We start from the raw sequence: 23,061 nt of genomic DNA on the forward strand, positions 1-23,061 counted from the left end.
CTCACAGGATTTGAGTTGTCCCCCCCCACCACACATAAGGGGAACCCCACCCCCAGAGGGCCTGCCCCTGGCAGTGCCACCTTGATACTGTCTGGCACTGCTAGGGGGAAGTGCCATGTCCTGGGCATGAACCTGATCATGGCATCGGATGGGGGTGGGCAAGACAACAAGCTGAATTCTCAACGGCGTAAATTCCCCTTTGAGCCTCTTCGAAGCTTTAGCAGCCACTGGGGGATTTACGCCTCCAGCTAGATTGGGGCCACAATATCTGGTTAAAGCCAGCAGACTTTTCTTTAAAAAAAAAAAATTTAAGAGTACCTTTTTCCAATTCAGGGGCAATTTAGCATGGCCAATCCACCTACCCTGCACATCTTTGGGTTGTGGGCGTGAAACCCACGCAGACATGGGGAGAATGTGAAAACTCCACATGGACAGTGACCCAGGTCCAGGATAGAACCCGGGTCCTCAGCGCCGTGAAACAGAAGTGCTGACCACTACACCACGATGCCTCCCACCAGTAGACTATTCTAACATAGAAATAAGCAGTGTCTTTCACACTAATTCCGAACTTTAGAAATCTTTCTCTCCATTGAAACAGCTGCTGCAAAATTCTTCAAGTTTTTGGAATTTGTATGTTAGAACTTTTCTCTGTTAAAAATTACCTATTGATCAGATTTGTCTTCATTCATTGGAAATCAATGAATGAATTAATCGAAGTTTTTACATTTTTACTTTATTTTAAAGTTGTGGTCAACAAAATGGAAACGTCGCAGCATGACCATTTTTTTGGAATCACTATTCAGCATAGTCTGCATTAGCATATGTAATGTCAGGCATCAGCAAAATCTCCACAGTAATAGCATAGCATTTCCATAATGCTGCATGTTATGAATGGCCAAGTGATGCAAATGATCATCAAATCCCTTTTGTAGCCACTGAGGCTATCTTGCGGAAAGATCAGGTTTATAGATGCGCAAAGGTTTGCAGGATGTAAAGCGACTTATATTGCACCAAAATATTGTGAACTGTGGGTGTTAAAAATGGCAAAATGATACAGCATTTTCCATAGTTGTATTGCATTCCAGAAGCCTTCGATTGAAACTATGGGTGCGATTTAACGGAAACATTTCCAAGTGTCATTTTGGGCATGGTTGTCGGGGTGTTTCTCGATGGCTGTGTTGTCAGGATCACGATCTGTATTTAAACCACTAAGTGCTGGAAATGAGTCCCCACAAGCTTCTCACCATTACTGGCTGTCTGTCCATCTGAATGATGAGACTCGCGCCTCAGCGTCTCGCCACTAACAAGGGGGATCTACTTTTAAACGCTCCCTCACCATTCACTTTAGTCAACACACAAGCATGGCAGCACGTAGACCTGCTCCTCACTTTGGAGATGCCGATCTGGCCAAGCTTCTCGATGCAGTCATTGTAAGACGGGACATCCTGTTCCCCCAAGGGGTCAGAGGACCAGCAGCAGTGTCACCAATATTGCCTGGGAGGCAGTGGCTGTCAATGCGGGCAGCATGACCAGGAGGACCAGTGTCCAATGTAGGAAGATGACCAATGGCCTCCATCGAGCTGCAAGGGTACGTTATCACCTTTCTCCCGGCATCAGTTCTGCCTACCAGGCTGCGACGCGGTGGTGCAGTGGGGTTAGCACTGCTGCCTTATGGCGCAGAGGACCCGGGTTCGATCCCAGCTCCGGTTCACTGTCTGTGTGGAGTTTGCACATTCCCTCTGTGTCTGCGTGGGTCTCACCCCCACAGCGCAAAGATGTACCTGGTAGTTGAATTGGCCACACTAAACTGCCCCTTTATTGGAAAAAAGAATTGGGTACACTAAACCCATATTTTTTTTTAAAGTTCAGCTACCACTGCACAAAATCCCAATGCTCCCCCCAAATCACTGGCTGATACCTCGCACCCTCCCCACTTATCTTTGTACTTGCCTGTCAAAGTTCACCGGCACCCATCTGCACAACACCTTCATCTGCAGGTGCGGTGACCACAAATGCCATCTGTGATATACCCCCCTGACCCATCAAGCATGCCCTTGTGGTGAATGTGTAAATACTGTTAATTCACCAGTATACTGTGTTACATTATACCATGTTATTAATCCTGTGGGCTCCATCTATGGGCCACTGTGTGGCTTCACCCACAGGGGGAGATGTGGAGCATGTACGGGCTCTGCCCATTGCTCCGCCCCTTATAGGAAGTATAAGAGCTGCAGACCTGCGGGACCGCCTTCAGTATTGTACCGGTCGCAGGCAGACAAAGTTGTAAGCTGATTAAAACCACTGTTTACTTTGACACGAGTCTTCGAGTGAATTGATGGTCGCATCAATTTAATCAGCTTAAAGAACTACTATGGAGTCAACCCTCAAACCTGACAGACTGGAACTCGATCCACAGGCCGCGGAGGCTAAAGACATTTTTTCACATTGGCTTCAGTGTTTCAAGGCCTACCTGGCCGCGTCGTTGACATCATCCGTCACGGACGAACAGAAATTGAGTCTCCTCCACGCACGGGTGAGCCATCGCATTTCTGCCCAACTCGACAAAGCCACCTCCTATCCTAAGGCCCTCGAGATACTCGAATGCATCTACGTGCAGCCTGTGAATGTAATCTACGCGCGACATATCTTCACCACTCACCGCCAGCGCCCGGGGGAGTCGCTCTATGATTATCTGTGCAACCTCAAAGCCCTCACGCGCGACTGTAACTATCAGGCCGTGTCAGCCACACAGCACATGGAACTCGCCGTCCAAGTCATTTACGTTGCGGGGGTCAGATCGAACTATGTGAGGCAGCGCCTGCTCGGAAAAGAGGCCCAGGACCTGGAGGACACGGTAAAACTGGCGACCTCGCTGGAGGTCGCCTTTCAGTGTCTCACTGCATTGCCGGCCGATCGCGCGGCTCCCTCGTGGGCCCCCGACCAGAGAGTACCCCAGGCCTGCGCCGCACGGCCACCCACCCACCACGGGGGGCTATCTTGCCATTTTTGCCGCCAGCCCCAACACCCGCGGCCACAATGCCCGGCCCGCAATGTGAACTGCAGCAGCTGCGGGCAAAAAGGACACTTCGCAAAAGTCTGCCTGGCCAAGCCTAAACACTCGAACTCGAACACACACTCAATCCACCGACTCTCAGGCCCACAGACCCCGTAATGTGGCAGCGTGTCCACCGACTTCGACTCCACACAACACGTGTGACTCACGGGGGCCACCATCTTGGCCATCCTCCCCCACGTGGCCGGCCACTTGCGATCCATGGGGGCCGCCATCTTCCTCGCCGCCGCCACATGCAATCAACGGGGGCTGCCATCTTGGCCACCACCCGCTACGCCGCTCGACGCGTATGACCTGCACGGACAGTCATCGTGGGGCCACCCCAGCACCGCCGACTACGCCGCCGACTACCCTCAACTCAGTGCAGTCACCTTGGACCAGTCAAGACCCAAGCACCTCAAGAGCTCCATGATGGCCGTCCGGGTTAATGGATACGAGACACCTTGCCTGTTCGATTCCGGGAGCACCGAGAGCTTTGTTCACCCGGATCTGGTAAAACGCTGTTAGCTCCCGATATTCCCGACGCAACAAACAATCTCCCTCGCCTCTGGGTCGCACTCAGTACAAATCCAAGGGCGCACTACTGTAACCTTAGGGATACAGGGCATCGAGTGTACTAATTTTCAATTGTACGTGCTCCCAGACCTCTGCGCCCCTCTCCTCTTAGGACTCGATTTTCAGTGTAATCTCAGGAGCCTAACTCTTAGTTTTGGCGGACCCCTGCCCCCGCTCACCATATGCAGTCTTGCAACCCTAAAAATCGACCCCCCCTCCCCTCTTCGCTAACCTCACCGTGGACTGCAAGCCAGTCGCCATTCGAAGCAGGAGGTGTAGTCTGCAGGACAGGGCATTTATTAGGTCCGAGGTCCGGCGTCTCTTGCAGGAAGGAGTCATAGAAGCCAGCAATAGCCCCTGGAGAGCTCAGGTGGTGGCCGTCAAGACCGGGGAAAAGTTCCGGATGATGGTTGATTACAGCCAGACCATTAACCGGTTTACGCAACTTGATGCGTGCCCCCTTCCCCGGATTGCAAACATGGCGAATCAGGTCGCGCACTACCGCGTGTTCTCCACGGTGGATCTGAAGTCTGCATACCACCAGCTCCCAATCCGCCCGGAGGACCGCCACTACACGGCATTTGAGGCAGACGGCCAACTTTTTCATTTCCTCCGGGTCCCCTTTGGTGTCACGAATGGGGTTTCGGCGTTCCAACGAGCGATGGACCGAATAGTGGGCAAGTACGGGCTGCAGGCCACGTTTCCGTACTTGGACAACGTCACCATGTGCGGCCATGATCAGCAGGACCACGACGCCAACCTCCACCGATTTCTCCAAACCGCCCAAAAACTTAACCTCACTTACAACAAGGAAAAATAAGTTTTCGGCACTACCAGGTTAGCCATCCTCGGCTACGTCGTGGAAAACGTGTTCCTAGGGCCCAACCCTGACCGTATGCGCCCCCTTCTACAACTCCCTCTCCCTCACTGTCCCAAAGCCCTCAAGAGGTGCCTTGGATTTTTTTCCTATTACGCCCAGTGGGTCCTCCAGTATGCGGACAAAGCCCGCCCACTATTTAAGGCCACCCTTTTCCCACTGTCAGCCGAGGCTCGCCAGGCCTTCAACTGCATCAAGGCGGACATCGCCAAAGCCGCCATGAGTGTGGTGGACGGGTCTGTCCCCTTCCAGGTGGAGAACGACGCATCAGAGGTCGCTCTCGCCGCCACCCTTAACCAATCAGGCAGACCGGTAGCGTTTTTTTCATGCACCCTCTCCACCTCTGAACTTCGACACTCCTCGGTCGAAAAAGAAGCTCAAGCCATCGTGGAAGCCGTGTGGCACTGGAGGCACTACCTCGCTGGTAGGGGGTTTACCCTCATCACCAACCAAAGATTGGTTGCCTTCATGTTTGATAATTCGCAGCGGGGCAAGATCAAAAATGATAAGATCTTGAGGAGGAGGATCGAACTCTCCACCTATAATTACGATATAGTATACCGTCCTGGGAAGCTCAACGGGTCGCCGGATGCCCTGTCCCGCGGCACATGCACGGGCGCGCAAGGTGACCGACTACGGGCTATCCACGACGACCTCTGCCTCCCGGGGGTCACCCGGCTCGCCCATTACATCAAGGCCCGCAAGCTGCCCTTCTCCACCGAGGAGGTCAAAGCTGTAACCAGGAATTGCCAAATCTGAGCAGAGTGTAAACCACACTTCTATCGACCAGATAAGGCCCACCTGGTAAAGGCTTCCCGGCCCTTTGAACGCCTCAGTATTGATTTCAAAGGGCCCCTCCCCTCAAATAATCGCAATACCTATTTTCTTAACATTATAGATGAGTTCTCCCGTTTCCCATTTGCCATCCCATGCCCCGACATGACCAGCCCCACTGTTATCAGAGCCCTGCACAGCATCTTCACACTGTTTGGTTTCCCCAATTATGTCCACAGTGACAGTGGCTCATCATTCATGAGCGACGAACTGCGTCAGTACCTGCTCAGTAAGGGCATCGCCTCGAGCAGGACTACCAGTTATAACCCCAGGGGAATCAGGCAGGTGGAGAGGGAGAATGCAACGGTCTGGAAGACCGTCCTACTGACTCTACGGTCGAGGAATCTCCTGGTTTCCCACTGGCAGGAGGTTCTCCCCGATGCACTCCATGCTATTAGGTCCCTCCTTTGCATGGCCACAAACCAGACTCCTCATAACCGCTTGTTTGGCTTCCCTAGGGGAACTACCACAAGGCCCTCACTTCCGCCCTGGCTGAGGACACCGGGTGCTGACCTCCTTCGGAAACACGTTCGGACCCGTAAGACTGACCCCCTGGTAGAGAGGGTCCAGCTCCTGCACTCGAACCCACATTATGCATACGTCGAACACCCCGACGGCCGGCAGGATACCGTCTCCCTCCGAGACCTGCCGCCCGCAGGCTCCCCCACCACTACCACTAATGTACCTCCCACACTATACCCCACCCAACCTCCCATGTCCAGCGCCCCCGCACCTATTTGGTTTCCGTGCTCCCTTCCACCCAGCACACCAGTCCGCAGGAACGAAGCTCCGGAAGAACCGCCCCGGAGTCCGCTCCTGGGCCCGCACTGGACCCACTTCCACAGCCACCCGAAATGGCTGCGACACCGGTGCTTTGTCTGTCGCAACGTACGATCCGGGCGCCGGACCGACTGAATTTGTGAACCCGTCACCCCCGCCGGACTTCATTTTTTTTACAGGTGGTGAATGTGGTGAATGTGTAAATGCTGTTAATTCACCAGTATACTGTGTTACATTATACCATGTTATTAACCCTGTGGGCTCCATCGATGAGCCACTGTGTGGCTTCACCCACAGGGGGGGATGTGGAGCATGTATGGCCTCCTCCCATGGCCCAGCCCCTTATAGGAAGTATAAGAGCAGCAGACCTATGGGTCCGCCTTCAGTAATGTACTGGTCACAGGCAGGCAAAGTTGTAAACTGATTAAAACCACTGTTTACTCCAACTCGAGTCTCCGAGTGAATTGATGTTCACATCAGCTCTCTCATTTTTTAAAAATAAATTTAGAGTACCCAATTAATTTTTTCCAATTAAGGGGCAATTTAACGTGGCCAATTCACCTACCTTACACATATTTGGGTTGTGGGGGCGAAACCCATGTAAAAACGGGGAGAATGTGCAAACTCCACGCGGAAAGTGACCCAGAGCCAGGATTGAACCTGGGACCTCGGCGCCATGAGGTAGCAGGGCTAACCACTGTGCCGCCGGGCTGCTCTCAATGCCCTTTCTTTATCCCCACAGGAAGAAAAATCACCCATAATAAGTGGGAAAGGCTCGAGGCGGGGAGGGAAGGGGAGGGGGGGCCGGACTACCAGAGATTCGAGTCCTTACACCGTATGGGGAACAGGGCTGGGAAATCGCAGGGTTCTCCGAGGAGAGAACAACCACCACCAAGGTTGGCCTTTACAGCAGAGGTGAGGATCCATTGCCCCTTCACCCAGATGACCTGTCTCAAGTGAGTCATTCATGTCTGTGTGGGTCTCACCCCCACAAACCAAAGATGTGCAAGGTAGGTGGATTGGTCACGCTAAATTTCCCCTTAATTGGGAAAAAATAATTGGGTACTTTAAAACTTTTTTAAATTCTCAGACAAAATTATCCTTCACTCTCACTTACCACATGTCCATTGTCTCGAAGGGGCCGGGCCATCCAGAGTCGTTTCCCCACTACCACCGAAGGGACCACCTCAGAGGAGAGCCCTGAGGAGAGCACCATCGACGTGTCACAGCTACCATCCCCATCTTTCAGAGTCACACATCTTGGTGGGCAACTTTGCTGCACAGGCTTCTGGGGCACGATGGTTAGTACTGCTGCCTACAGCACCAGGGGCTTGGGTTCGATTCCGACCTCGGGTGACTGTCTGTGTTGAGGCTGTACTTTCTCTCCGTGTCTGCGTGGATTTCCTCCGGGTGCTCCGGTTTCCTCCCACAGTCCAAAGATGTGCAGGTTAGGTGGATTGGCCATGCCAAATTACCCTTAAGGCAGAGCCGGATGACACAGGGGCAACTGGGGCTCGATCCACCTGCCCCTTCATCTTGAGGTGACCTCCCGGGCTCTATGCACCATCTGGTAGGAGGGGGCGCTGAGTGCCAACCCAAAGCTACCGTACGGAGTGGCAAAAGCGACCACCAGCTCACCCAAGTTCCAGACCCCTGACGACGGCATGACTTGCAGTCAGCACCCGGAACAGGGTGGCACAGCGGGGCATGTGCAGCCAGAAAGGGGGCTGGGGCCCTCCAGCCCTAGGGCCCCCAGAGGATGCCCAGCAGGGCCATCAAAGACTATGGGATGCAGTGGGCAGCAGGCTTCCTCCACCTCTGATGTGCAACCTGCGGACACACCAAGGCGCAGCAGTAGAGCACGGAAGGCTGAGCAGGTTGAGGATCACTGATAGGACCTGGGGGGAGGAGATTGGGGGTAAAGGGGTGATGGTGTGTTTGGGGAGAAGTGGTTTGGGGGGTGGGGAATGTGAGGCAGCATCATCTGGAGATTGGGCAGTTCGGGATCCATATGTATAGTAGTAAAAAAAGTTGCATTCGCGAAATATGACGCCTCTGGCAATTTCTTCCACAATGCAGGGCGAGCACCAATCCCCTGCCCCAGCTCCCCAGGCATGGAGGTCCTGAATGCTTCTTTTCCCTCCCCCCAGGCACATCACGTGCAGGTGATGGTGTGAGGAAGCACTCAGTGGACAGGCAGGAGTCAAAATATGGCACAGATTGAGGAGCACCAGCGCTCTGCTCTCAGCGGGTTATCATCACTCCTCGACCTGCTGACAGTACCAATACAGTCCCAGCAACCTGGACTGATACAACACAGACCCTGGGAGGGTGGAACAAGATAGGGGGCGGGGGTGAAGAAGGAAGGGCAGGTGGAGGGGGGGGAGAAGGGAGGGGGAAGGCTGAGGGATGGGGAGGGTGGAAGGGGGAAGGCAGGGGGTAGAGTGTGCGATGATAGATGAGGGCAGCTTGATGTGAAATGTTGAAATTGAGGGCCTCCCTGGCCCTCCGGGCTTGTCCGACCATTGCCGCTGCCGCCTGTCCGTCAGCCTCCGGCTGATCCCGCGGGTCCTCCTCCAAGGTTCGGTGTGACCTTACTGCAGAGTCGGTACTGTAGTCCTGTAAATTCTTTCCTCTTCAGAGAATTATCCAGTACACTTTTGAAAACTGCAGTTGAATCTTTCTCAACCACAGATGGAGCATTCCAGATCCAAACCACTTGTTGCAGAAAGAGACTTTCCTTATATTGCCACTGCTTCCTTTGCCAATCGCCTTCAGCCTGAGTCTGGTTAAACATTCTGATCAGGAATCTTTTATTCTGACTTGTGAATCGCTAAATGCTGACCACAATTGGATAACAGATGACATTGCTGAATGTGAAACATTTTAAGTTTTAAAAACAAAAATGGATTTCTGTACTTTTATCATGTCCTCGGGGCTCCCTCACGCACTTAGCAACCAATTAATTACTTTTGAAGTGCAATCATTGTTATGTTGACACAAACAACAGCCAATGTATCACAAACGTTGTGTTAATGACTAGTTAATCTGTTTTGGTGGTGTTGATTGAAAGATAATCGCTTGATAGATCATTAGATCACCCCTCCTTTTTATGGAATCTTTTGTATCCACCCAAACATCCTGATGCTGCTGACAATGTCACAAAGACACATTCCCTCAAAAATATGCTCCGGTTGCTCCTGTTTCCTCCCACAAGTCCCGAACGACGTGCTTGTTAGATCATTTGGACATTCTGAATTCTCCCTCTGTGTACCCGAACAGGCGTCGGAATGTGGCAACAAGGGTTTTTCACAGTAACTTCATTGCAGTGTTAATGTAAGCCTACTTGTGACGATAATAAAGATGACTATTTTTTCAAAAATAAATTTAGAATACCCAATTCATTTTTTTCCCAATTAGGGGGCAATTTTAGTGTGTTCCATCCACCTAGCCTGCACATCTTTGTGTTGTGGGGGCGAAACCCACACAAACACGGGGAGAATGTGTAAACTCCACAGGACAGTGACCCAAAGCCGAGATCGAACCTGGAACCTCGGCGCCGTGAGACTGCAGTGCTAACCACTGCGCCACCGTGCTGCCCCAATAAAGATTACCATTAAAATGTATGATTGAAAATTCAGATTTTGAGCTCAGGCTCCGAAGCACATCTTTGATCCACAAGCCTCTGCTGAAAACTCAGAGGGCTACTACTGATCCAAATCGACAAGCTTTTATGGTGGAAAGTTCCAAATAGTATCTTGTCAAATATGTTTCCATTGCTCATATTTATGAATTCAAATGATGCATTGTAAGAATTTATAAAAGCTTTTATTCAGTATTCAAAATGTATAAAACTAGTTTTCCTTGATTCAAGAATTTTGTGAGGCCTACTGTAATTGAAAATATGGAAAGATATGTCATTTGAAACATGGAAGTCTGGCAATACCTGATCTAAGAAACATGAGAGAATATAGGGGGAAAACACCATGAAGGGTTAACAGCAGCTGCAGAGAAGGATTGTAAAATGCAGATAGCCTTAGTCAAGCAGGCTTAGCAAACAAAACAAAACAGGATTTTAGTATACAGCTAAAAGTAATATTTCACACCTTAATTGAAGTTATTTATTTGTAAGCAGCTGGAAAAGAATGGTAAAGTTTTCAGTTGAATTAGGTGACAAATGTTTAAAACAGGCAGGTCTTTCAAGTCATAACCAAGTGGATTTCAGCATACAGCTAACAGCAATGTTTCACACCTTCATTGAAATTAACTATTTTAGTAAGCAGATGGAAAAGAATGGATGAGGTTTTCAGTTGAATTAGGTGACAATGTATAGGTATGAAGCTCTGCTGACATCAGGTAAATTAAAGAAAACTGGAGACAACCTGTCTACAAGAACACAAATTATACCCAAATCAATGTCAAAATTATGAGCTGGGGATACAATTCGATAGTAAAACTATAGAAATGACAGGAATCAAAATTCACACTCCTATTGAAATCAAAACATTTTGAACATCACAAAGGACACAATGTAATCAGATCCATGGGCTGAGGTCATGCCCAAAAGAATACTTAGTCGTGTTAGAAAAATTTTGATTAAAGGTACCTTTTACAATCCAGGTGAAATAAAAGTTACTTTATAATAAGGTCATAAAAACTTAATAACTGTTAGAAAAATATATAAACCCTGAGAAAGGGGCAGAGAGGCAGAGAAGCAGGGAAGGAACAGAGTCAGCTCTCATAGCTCGGTCATGGGAAAGGGACGGAGCAAAGCAGCCGAGCTAAAACAGCTAATACATCTAAGGGAGGCCATAATTTAAAGAGGAAGCAGAGTCAGCTCAGAGCCAGCTCTCACAGCTCGGTACATGGGAATGATAGAGCATAGCAACCAAGCAGAACAGCGAATGCATCTAAAGAAGACCAGATTTTAAAAAGAAGATTGATTGTCAAGTTGGTCCCCTGAAGGTCCCTTCAACCAACCAGAAGGATCCAGAAACAAGATCTTTTTACTTTTCTGTAAAGACAGTGATTGCATCTTTTAAAAGAAAACACTATAAAATAACTTAAAAGTTTTAACCTGAAACAGTGGTTAACTCAAAGCCTACTTTACTTACTTAGCAACGCAGGACCCAGGACATCGATGCTACTAAGTGGTAAGTAGGTAAAATTCTTCTATGAAGATATGGATTATACCGGGGGATAACTTGAAAATATAGTTTCACCTGATTAGCACCCACCTACGTCTGCATAGGAGTCAGGGAGTGAGGATCCCTGGTCACCATTTAGAATGTCGGCCCTTTTTGATATAGGGGGACTTTTAAGAATAGTGGTGAGTTTTCAACAGCACTACTCGCAATGCATAATTTTCATGCTGAAGTTTTATTGAGTAGTTCCTGTCAACTAAAAGTAATAATGTGGTTTATGGTCGCTTACATAAAATTTGCCATATTAACTATTAAAAGTTTGCTGGAATATCAGTCTTTGTAATTGTAGCAGGTCATACATCAACGGGTTTCTGACATATTTCCAAAATACTGAAGTAATAGCTTCTAACTTTCATTACTGACAAATTGTATTTCACAATGAAGTTATTGCCATTTTTTTTTACTGAATGTGGATGCAAATAAGATGCAATGCAATTCAAAGGAATTAAATGTGTTTACCATTATCAATTAATCTATGTCAGTATTCAGGAGCATAAAGAGTACAGTTGAGACTATCTTGGTTGAAACCATCATTTTGAATCAAATTAGAATTTTTTTTCATACACATTGGGCTGGATTCTCTGTTTCTGAGTCTAAGTGCTTACACCAATGGAGAATCCGTGGCCTTTCACATCAGAAGAATCGGCGCCAAACTCGGTGAGGGGTTGGCACCGGCGCTGCGTGGAACACCACCAAAATGCTTTGAAAACTGTACGGGAATCGCCGTGTCCATGATGGACACTCGCAGGGTTTAAACAATACCGGCCCCACGCACACACTGATCAGGGCCGAAAAGATGTGATAGGCTGTGCTGGAGCACTAATACAGCTGGAAGGGTCGGTTGGGGCCAGAGGGCATCCAGGGGGATGCCCCAGGGGGGGGTCACCTATACGAACCAGGGCACCAGATTTAAAGCGGGCTGTCAGCGGTATGTGCAGTTGCATGGCTGTATTGCTGGCTGCGGTAATGGTGTTGCGTACCTGTCCAGCCTGACACCACAGCCCACCTCCTGGCCACCCCCCACTACTCCCCCCAGCCCCGGCAGAAGCCCCCTGGCCAGCGGCACAGCTGTCGGCGAAGTATGGTGGTGCTGGACACTGTCCGTACGCCCTCTCTCAGCAGACACCACGCCAGGTTCACGATTTGTGAGAGCACACGTGGACTGTGCCGTTGGAAACTCGGCCCATCGGAGACAGAGATTCGCGGATGGGCCCAATAATGAGATGCAAATGGTGTTTCAACTACGCGCAATTTGGCATCAAACTGGCGCCTGCCGTGATTTCGGTGTTGCGAACTATTCTCCGTCTGATTGCACGCTTTGATTTCGGCGACGGCCAATGGAGAATACCGCCCATTATTCTTAAATGTTTCTGTTTGGCCAAGTCATGGAAAAATTCTTACAGCATTGAATTTATTTTACATCGGTGTTGACTTGGGTATTAGCTTACTTAAAATAGATATTGATATCTTAATCTCACTGATCAAAAGCTTTACTCTGTGGGTTGCTTTTTTTCTGTGCACAGGTAGCATCATGAAGGCCATTTGACTAATGATGGAACATATTGTTTACAGAATTTACCATGATAACTATATTTAACAATGCGAATCAATTAATTGAAGATTAATAGGAGCATTTCATAGGAACATAGGAATTAGGAGCAAAAGTAGGCAATTCACACCTTTGAGCCTGCACTGCCATTCAATCAGATCATGGCTGATCTCTTCCTGGTCTCAAATCCACCTCCCCAGCTGTTGCCCATATTCCTCAACCCATTTTTAAAATCAGAAATATATCTATCTCTTTCTTGAAAACACTTCATGACTCAAATGCCACACTCTGCAAGAAGTAGTTCCTCCTCATCTCAGTTCTAAATCTACTGCCTCTCAACGTATATCCGTGACCTCTCATTCTAATGTTCCGATGTTCCTATATTCTGCCACTCTACCTTGGGAAAACGGGCAGCATAATCAAAGACACCTCCCACCCAACATATTCGCTCTTCCAATCTCTTCCACCGGATAGGAGATACAAAGGTTTGAGAACATTCAAAAACAGCTTCTTCCCCACTGTTATCAGACTCCTGAATGATCCCCTTATGAACTGAACTGATCTCTCCACGCATACTCTGTACTGTGTAGTACTACACTCCGTATGCTTCACCCGATGTCCATGTCTATGTATTTGCATTATGTAATTATCGTATGTCCTATGGTTTTCATGTATGGAACGATCTGCCTGGTCCATCCGCAGAACAATACTTTTCACAGTACCTCGGTACACATGACAATAAATAAATCTAAATCTAAATCTAAATCCTATCATTGAGACATTTCAGGATATCTGAAACAGAGAGTCAATCCTGGGAAATTAAGTGAGCTGATCAGGAGGATGATGTCCATTTTCTCCAGAGGTAAGATAAAGTCGCCATAGTCCCAGATGACCATAGGCTGCTTTCCCCTTTGAAGTGGAGAGCTGACTGGTGGTGTTTTAATCTGAGGATCACAACACAGCAGGCGAGGAGCAAGGTTGAGAAGGCAGAGCCTACATGAATAACCTCATCTGGTAAGAGAATTGAACCCAGGCTATTGCCCTTACTCTGCGTCACAAACCAGCTGTCTAGCCAAGTGAGCTAAACTGGCCCCAGAACTAGTTCTCCAGAAAAGCATGAATGTATAGCATCAATCACTCTACAGTTTGCCAATACATAGGCTGGGATATCCCGAGCCCGTTTCGGGGGTGGGAATGACGCCAGGGTGGAGAATCCAACGTGAATCCCTTTTAGCTTATATGGATTTCCTGTTGCATTTGTCCCCATCTTCTGCCAATGATGTAATGGGATTCCTGCCATGAAACAATTTGCTCCACTGAAATTTCCTACATCTCTGCTGCATTGTGATCCATCGTGTCAGCGGGTGCCAGTAGTCAAATCGTGTGGGGTCACCAGTGAAGTTTGAGAAAGGCAAGGAGATGGTACTCTCAAGGAATAATGGGTGGGATTCTCCGCTTACCGACGCCAAAATCTTACACAGCGATCGGGAGGAGAATCCTTTTCGACGCCGAAATCGGGGGCAGTGCCTGTTTCGAATGCTCCGCCCCCTCCAGAACAATATCATCGGTGAGTGCGCCGCATACCGTTGGGAAGGCGCAGGATGTCACCTGAAGGCCCTCTCCTGATGCTCCACCCCCGATGGCCCGATTTCCCGATGGAGTGGGGCATGTATGCTCTGAACTTTCGGCAATCTCACGTGGCGGCTGTGGACTGTGCCCAGCGCCGCCACAGTCGGGAGGGGGTGCTGTTCTGCTGGCTGGGGGGGGCTTCGGTGGGGGCTGGGGCAACTGGTGGGGGGTGGTCCGGGGGTGGCAAGGAGGGGTTACGGTGGGCACTATCTGGCAGGCCGTCTACTGCACGTCGTCGCCGTGTGCATGCGCGGCCACGGACCCGACAATTCTGTGGTCGTATCTGTCTGGAGCGCTGGGGGTTTTACGTGGTGCGACTGCTAGTCCCCCCCACCCCCTCCCCAGGTGGAGCATCGGTGCAGGGGCGGCACCGACTTTTTCATCTTAAAACTAGACACTTCCTCCAGCCATGACCTCAAAATCAGAGAAACCAGCCCAATATATTACTTGAATACATTTTTTGTGAGTTGGCCATTGCTTAGGATGAGGATGGGACTATAGCAGAAATGGAGGGAGAGCGAGTCTAGCAATTCTACTCCTATGGAGAGGTATGCAGAGGGCAGCTGGACACTGACATGAGCATGAGATGATGTGTAGAATTTTACCAGCCCCTTGGAGATGGGCTTGGAAGCATGGGGCTAGTAAGATGGTGGTGGAACACATTGGAGCAGATCACAGAGCCACCAACAAAATTTCCCAGAGGTGTTTGGGTAGCGGAATGGAACCGTGCTGACCTGCAGCGGGTCAGGAATTGAGCTGATAAGCAGTCAACTGTTCGGAGATTTTAGCATTTTCCATGGGATGCACAGGTTCAGTGGCTCACTTGCTCACAGGAGGCGAAAGCTCAAAAGCAAGTGAGTATTGACTGAAACTAGCAGCCATAGAGTTTTACCGCATTTAAAGGTAGGCAGGCACACGTCAGGAAACTGAAAGTTGGGACCATTAGGGGGATTAGTGATCAGAGAGCTGTTAGTGGGAGGGTGTCTTCCAGGTCCCCTGCAGAAAGTGCAGGCAATGCAAAGTTGGATGCAGAGACATTGTGCTGTGATGATTCCAAAGCTAAATGGGTGCCTTGTTCTCAGAGTTTGCTTCCTCCAGTGAGGAGGAGGTTGGCAGGGGAGGTGAAGAGAGGATGAGAGATACAGAGATAGTGAGCAAGAGAGATAGTTAGCATCAGTCACACAGAAAACAAGCAAGAGCAGAGGACCACCAGAGGCACGAGGTTGCTACAGGTGTAGACGAGGACAGCACATCAATCAATCAGGCAGACTAATGTTCGAAGACAGGTGGTCGTTGACTTATGAGAAATACTGAAGGAGGTTCAACCTCTCAGTCAGTGCCTCATCTCTGCATCAAGAAGGTGATGACGCCTTGTTCCAGAGGGCCGGGGACTACATCGGGCGGAATTCTCCGCTCCCCTCGTGGTGTGGGAGAATCGCGGGAGGGCCTCCTGACATTTCTTACGTCCCCCTGGCGCCCCCAGCGATTCTTCCTCCCCCCCCCCGGAAAAATCGGCGCTCGCCGTTTTTCACGGCAAACGGCGATTCTCCGAGCCCGATGGGCCGAGCGGCTGGCCCTTCACGCCCGTTTCACCACGGCAGCAACCACACCTGGTCGCTGCATTCGTGAAACGGGCGCCAGATGCCCGTTTGGGGCATCTAGGGGCTCGATTGGCACGGGGGCACCACGACTGTGCTCGGGAGGGGACAGGCCCGCAATCGGTGCCCACCGATCGTTGGGCCAGCGTCCAAAATGGACGCACTCTTTCCCCTCCGCCGCCCGGCAAGATCAAGCCACCACGTCTTGCCGGGCGGCTGAGGAGAAAGCCGGCCACCGCGCATGCGCGGTTCGCGCTGTCTGCGTGATGAAGTCATCTGCGCATGCGCGGGTTGGAACCGGCAACCCACGCATGCGCGGATGACCTCACAAATGTGCCATTTTGCACGTCATTTCTGGCGCGACAAGGTCGCGGCCGGGAAAGACGGAGGCCCGCTCCTAGCCCCTCGGGTGGGGGTAGCGGGCCCTGAGGCCGTCATGAACCTCGGTCGAGTTCACGACGGTCTCCACGATTTTGGCCACCAGCGGAGAATTCCGCCCATCAGGTTTCGCACCAATCAGTCCAGTCAGTCCAAGAGGGTGATCTGATTTGGGCCATGATCGTATTTCCTCAGCTTGAGTTAGTTACAAACTTTATGCAGCCTCAGAACAGTCAGGTGCAAACAGAAAGTTCTACTGTCTCAATGTTCAGTTGTTCTGCTACCACTGGAAAAAAAGTCTCAAAATGTATATAAGGTTACTGGGTAGTTGCCAGGAACCTTACATCCTGAGATAATCCCTCAATTTTTCAGATTACTAAATGCCTTCATAGATGGACATTGGGTGATAATGTGTTTGCACTAACAACATGGCTGCTTGCAGCTATGAGGAACATCTATATCAACATCTGGAAGTTATTATTGTCCGGAACTGGATTAGCCATATAAATACTGTAGTTACAAGAGCAGTTCAGAGGCTGGGAATTCTGCAATGAGTCACTGACCTCCTGACTCCCGAAAGCCAGTCGCCATCTACAAGGCAGTCAGTAGTGTGATGGAATACTCTCCACTTGCCTGGATAAGTGCAGCTCCAAGAACATGAAATGAAATGAAAATCGCTTATTGTCACGAGTAGGCTTCAATGAAGTTACTGTGAAAAGCTCCTAGTCGCCACATTCCGGCGCCTGTCCAGGGAGGCTGGTACGGGAATCGAACCGTGCTGCTGGCCTGCTTGGTCTGCTTTAAAAGCCAGCGATTTAGCTGAGCGAGCTAAACCAGCCCCTAATTCAAGAAGCTCGACAATATCAAGGACAAAGCAGTCTACATAATTGGCACCCCATCCACCATCATCAACATTCACTCTTTGCACCACCGATAGAAAGTGGCAGCAGCATGTACTATCTACAAGATGCACAGCGCAACTCACCAGGGTTCCTTCAATAGCACTTTCTAAACTGGCGCCCTCTGCTACTAAGAATGACAAGGGCAGCAGCTACATGAGAACATAATCACCTGTGAGTTTCCTTCCAAGCCAAACAATCCTGTCTTGGAACTATATTGCTGTTTCTTCATTGGTTCCTCACAGCAATATGGGTGTACCTACACCACATGAACTACAGCGGTTCAAGGAAATGACTCACTGCCACCTTCCCAAGGGTAATTAGGGAAGGGCAATGAATGCTGGCCTAGCCAGCAATGCCCATATCTCAAGAATGAATGCATTTTTATAAATGAGATGACCAGGGTGACCATTGAACAGTCAGTTTGGCTTCTGAAAATCTCATTCTAATGATGGTGCAGATCTGGGGTATCTATATTCTGTCGCATCAAAGTACCAACCTGAATCATTATGGTCCGCTGCATTCTACACAACTTAGAACACCAGAGAGGAGTATCATTGGAGGCAGATGACCAGAGTGAAAACAGCACCTCCTCTAATGAGAAGGATGAGGGTGGTGTACGCCGAGACCTGGTGGCCAATGGCTATGCACCTGCAGAGTTGATGGCCACAGTAATTTGCATGCATGCAAGGGAGAACATATCACCCTTATCCACACATCATTCTCCTGATACTCCCTACAGTGCCAATGGACACAGGATGGGCATTTCTCTGCGCTTGCCATGGTGGCCTATCCTAACCATGTCACTGGCCCAATCATGAGACCATTTGAAGTCCAACATTTACCATCAACGTACATAAATAATCTTTGTTATTGTCACAAGTAGGCTTACATTAACACTGCAATGAAGTTACCGTGAAAATCCCCAAGTCGCCACACTCCAACGCCTGTTCAGGTACACGGAGGGAGAATTCAGAAAGTCCATTTCACTGAACAAGCACATCTTTCGGGACTTGTGGGAGGAAATTGGACACCCGGAAGAAACCCGCGCAGACACGGGGAGAACGTGCAGACTCTGCACAGACAGTGACCCAAGTGGGAATCAAACCTGGGAAGCAACAGCGAGTAGCACTGTTGCTTCACAGCGCCAGTTCTCCTTGTGTCTGCGTGGGCTTCCTCCGGGTGCTCCGGTTTCCTGCCACAAGTCCTGAAAGACGTGCTGTTAGGTAATTAGGACTTTCTGAATTCTCCCGCTGTGTACCTGGACAGATACCAGAATGTGACAACTAGGGGCTTTTCACAGTAACTTCATTGCAGTGTTAATGTAAGCCTACTTGTGACAATAAAGATTATTTTCAGAAATAAATAAATAAAGAGCGTTAGTGTCAACTACGAGTGTTCAGGTGTTAGGAAAAGAATCTTTCTGCACCCCTTCCTCTGTCCTCTATGTGTGAAAACTGCAGACTGACCTTTAACTATGGTATCATCAAACTGCTGACCAGTACTAGCTCCCACTGCTAATGATGTGGAGATGCCGGCGTTGGACTGCTAATGACCTCGAAGTTGGGATGTCAACTTGCTTGGTAAAATTCAGCCTTATTTTGGCACAATCTCCCTTAACCCAATGGAAATGAGTTGTGCTCCCACTGACCCTACCAATTATAACTGGATTAGTGCTGGAAGACACCACCTCATCTAAGTCACTGTGACTGGACTGACGTCAGTATGAAGGTAATTTAAACGAAGATCTTTTGCTGTCAGCTTTGCACTTAATTCTATTCTGCAAAGCAGCCAGTAGGAGGAGCATCACTGCCCAAATATGTACTGCCTGAAAGTATATTTTCAAACATTTCCCCCTTTGAACTGCTGAAACTATGAGCTTTCTGATGCTTACTAATCACCTCTCATTTCTGTATTTTTATTTCTAGACTTATATATTACAATTTCCAGGATCAATATTAACCAGGCCAGAAAAGAAGCAGATGTTTTTTTAACCAGTATACTGACCACACATGAGTCACGTAGTTAAATAATTACCTCTTCTTTCTGCAATGATGCCATTCACTTTGATAATAAAATTACAGATCATTGCACAAAAATACTATTGCAGCCTTCAAACTACTGTGGGTGTTAACAGAAAATGTTTTATTTTTGGCAATCGTTAAAATTAACTTTAATGTGAATATTGCTGAAAAGCGAGCATGTTGCCAAAGCTTTTCATCTTGCACTCATTAGGACAAACACAAGAATACCAAATTTCAAACAATCCCAATTTCTGCTCTTGGGGAAAATGGCATTGATGGTTGGCAAGTCAACTCTGATTGGCTATGGCATAGTCATGGAAAAAGCAGTAGGGACATAAAGGCTCCCTTAGCTCCCAGGTCATTCAAAAAAGATGCAAGGCTTGACCATGTTCCTTTTGTTTGCAGAGAATGGTTGGAGATCATTGCAGAGCAAGAGCAAGTTGTAGAGTTGGTCAATGGTTTCCTTACTAAACTGCAACTATTGAACACTCAGCTACTTCAACATTTCCTTGCATGACAATCCCAGTCTCTACACAGTTGGGGTGATAATTAAGTATGGTCTGATATCTTTCCTCATGGTACTTTGCTCCCTCAGTCTTCTGTCTCTACTTCTTATACTCCTCTTGCTCTTCCATTCAAACAGCATGTAACAAAAACTCACCAGGAAAGGGATGTGAGAATGCACAGCATCAGAATGCCTGAATGCTTTCTATTGATTTCTGTCAGTATGCAGTGACTATGAATTTCCGTCTGCTTACACCCATTTGAAGCAGCGTAATTGCAGGGCATTTCTGTGTACTTCTCTCTACCATGAAAGCAAAGCCATGTTAATGAACATACTGCCTCTATAATCAGGACATAGGTCATGGTGAAGCTGGTGTAAAAGATTGAATCAACTTGGACTAAGATAAGTGTCTGTCTAAAGCATTTATGTTCCAATTGCTTCTATTTACATCAGGAATTCGTTTTACATTGCAATTGAGGGTGCTTCCTTACAAGATTAATTGGTTCACAAATATCAATGTTCTGACATTGAACAATGTTATACTTTCTACAATGGATAATCTATTGTAATGCTAATTGGTTTAAAGTGTTCTCTCTCTTCATATAAACTCAGGTATAATTGAGGATAATTTTCCCATTCTCTGCTGGGGTAGTAGACCAGTTGTAAAACTTATCCGATTTTCAATGAAAATCAGTTTCTATTACAGGTGGTGGTGTTATGGGGAGGCGGTGGTGTACTGGTATTGTCACTGGATCCGTGATCCAGGATAATGATCTGGAGACCTGGGTTCGAATCTAACCATGGTACGTGGTGGAATTTTTAAAAACTCAACAAAATATCTGAAATTAAAAGTCTAATGATGACTGTGAAACCATTGTCGCTTGTCACTCATGTCCTTTAGGGAAGGAAGTCTGCCATCATTACATGGTCTGGCCTACATGTGACTCCAGACCCACAGCAAAGTGGTTAACTCTTAAATGCCCTCTGAAATGGCCTAGCAAGCCACTCAGTTGTACTCAACCGCTACGAAAACACAGAAAAGAAATGAAACTGGACAGACTACCCGCCATCGAGTCAGCCCTGCTGACTCTGTAAAGTTCTCGTGGACTAGAAAATTCCTGATAATTACCACGTATCAGCCACCACCAGCTGATGAATCAGTACTCCTCTATGCTGAACACCACTTGGAGGAGCATTGAAGGTGGTAAGGGTGCAGAATTTAGAATTTTAGAACAGTACAGCACAGAACAGGCCCTTCGGCCCTCGATGTTGTGCCGAGCAATGATCACCCTACTCAAACTCACATATCCACCATATACCCGTAACCCAACAACTCCCCCTTAACCTTACTTTTTAGGACACTACGGGCAATTTAGCATGGCCAATCCACCTAACCCACACATCTTTGGACTGTGGGAGGAAACCGGAGCACCCGGAGGAAACCCACGCACACACGGGGAGGACGTGCAGACTCCGCACAGACAGTGACCCAGCCGGGAATCGAACCTGGGACCCTGGAGCTGTGAAGCATTGATGCTAACCACTATGCTACTGTGCTGCCCAGAATATGCTCTAGTGGGGGACTTCAATGTCCATCACCAAGAGTGGTTCCATACTACCACCACAAACTGAGCTAGCCTGGTCCTAAAGGTCTTGGCTGCTAGACTGGGATTGCAGCAGGTGGCGAGGAAACCAACAAGAGGGGAAAACACACTTGATCTGATCCTTACCAATCTGCCTGCTGCAGATGCATCTGTCCATGATAGTATCAGTGGGAGTGACCACCGCAAATCCTTGTGGGGACAAAGTCCCGTCTTAACATCGAGGCTACGCTCCATTGTATTGTGGAGCACTACCACCGTGCTAAATGGGCTAGACTTCGAACAGATCTAGCAAATCAAGACTGGACATCCATGAGACGCTGTGGGCCATCAGCAGCAGCAGAATTCAACCACAATCTGCAACCTCATGGCCCAGCATATCCCCTACTCTACAATCACCACCAAGCAAAGGGATCAACCCTGGTTCAATGAATAGTGCTGGAGGGCATGCCAGGAGCAACATCAGGCATACCGAAAAATGAGGTGTTAACCTGGTGAATGTACAACACAAGACTACTTGTGTGCCAAACAACATAAGCAGCAAGTGATAGAGAGAGCTGAGCGATTCCAAAACCAACGCATCAGATCTAAGCTCTGCGGTCCTGCCACATCCAGCCATGAATGGTGGTGGACTATGAATCAAATCACTGGAGGAGGAGGCTCCACAAATATCCCCATCCTCATTGATGCCTCAGCCCAGCACCTATGTGCAACAGACAAGGCTGAGGCATTTTGCCACAATCGCCAGCCAGAAGCGCCGCGTGGATGATCCATCTCGGTCTCCTCTGGAGGTCACCAGCATCACAGATGTCAGTCTTCAGCCAATATGATTCATTCCACGTGACATCAAGAAACAGCTGAAGGCACTGGATATTGAAAAGGCATGTGTCCTGACAATATACCGGCAATAGTACTGAAGACTTGTGCTCCAGAACTTGCCGTACCCTAGCCAATCTGTTCCAGTACAGCTACAACACTGGCATCTACCCGGCAATGTGGAAATTTGTCCAAGTATGTCCTGTACACAAGAAAGAGGACAATTCCAACACAGCCAATTACCACCCTATCAGTCTACTCTCCATCATCAGCAAAGTGATGGAAGGAGTCATCAACAGTGTAACAAAGAGGCACTTACTCGGCAATAACCTGCTCACGGACCCACAGTTTGGGTTCCGCCAGGGTCACTCAGTTCCTGACCTCATTAAAACCTTCAAACATGGACAAAAGAGCAAAACTACAGAGGTGAGGTGAGAGTTACTGCCCTTGACATCAAGGCAGCATTTGACCGAGTATGGCATCAAGGAGCCCTTGCTAAACTGGGGTCAATGGGAATCAGAGGGAAAACTCTCCGCTGGCTGGAGTCATGCCTGGCATAAAGGAAGGTGGTTGTGGTGATTGGGGGTCAATCATCTAAGCTCCAGGATATCACTGCAGGAGTCCCTCAGTATAGTGTCCTAGGCCCAGCCATCTTCAGCTGCTTCATCAATCACCTGCCTTCGATCATAAGGTCAGAAGTGAGATGTTTGTGCAAGACTGCACAATGCTAAGCACCATT

This window comes from Scyliorhinus canicula, chromosome 5, assembly GCF_902713615.1.
Source record: "Scyliorhinus canicula chromosome 5, sScyCan1.1, whole genome shotgun sequence".
NCBI lineage: Eukaryota > Metazoa > Chordata > Chondrichthyes > Carcharhiniformes > Scyliorhinidae > Scyliorhinus > Scyliorhinus canicula.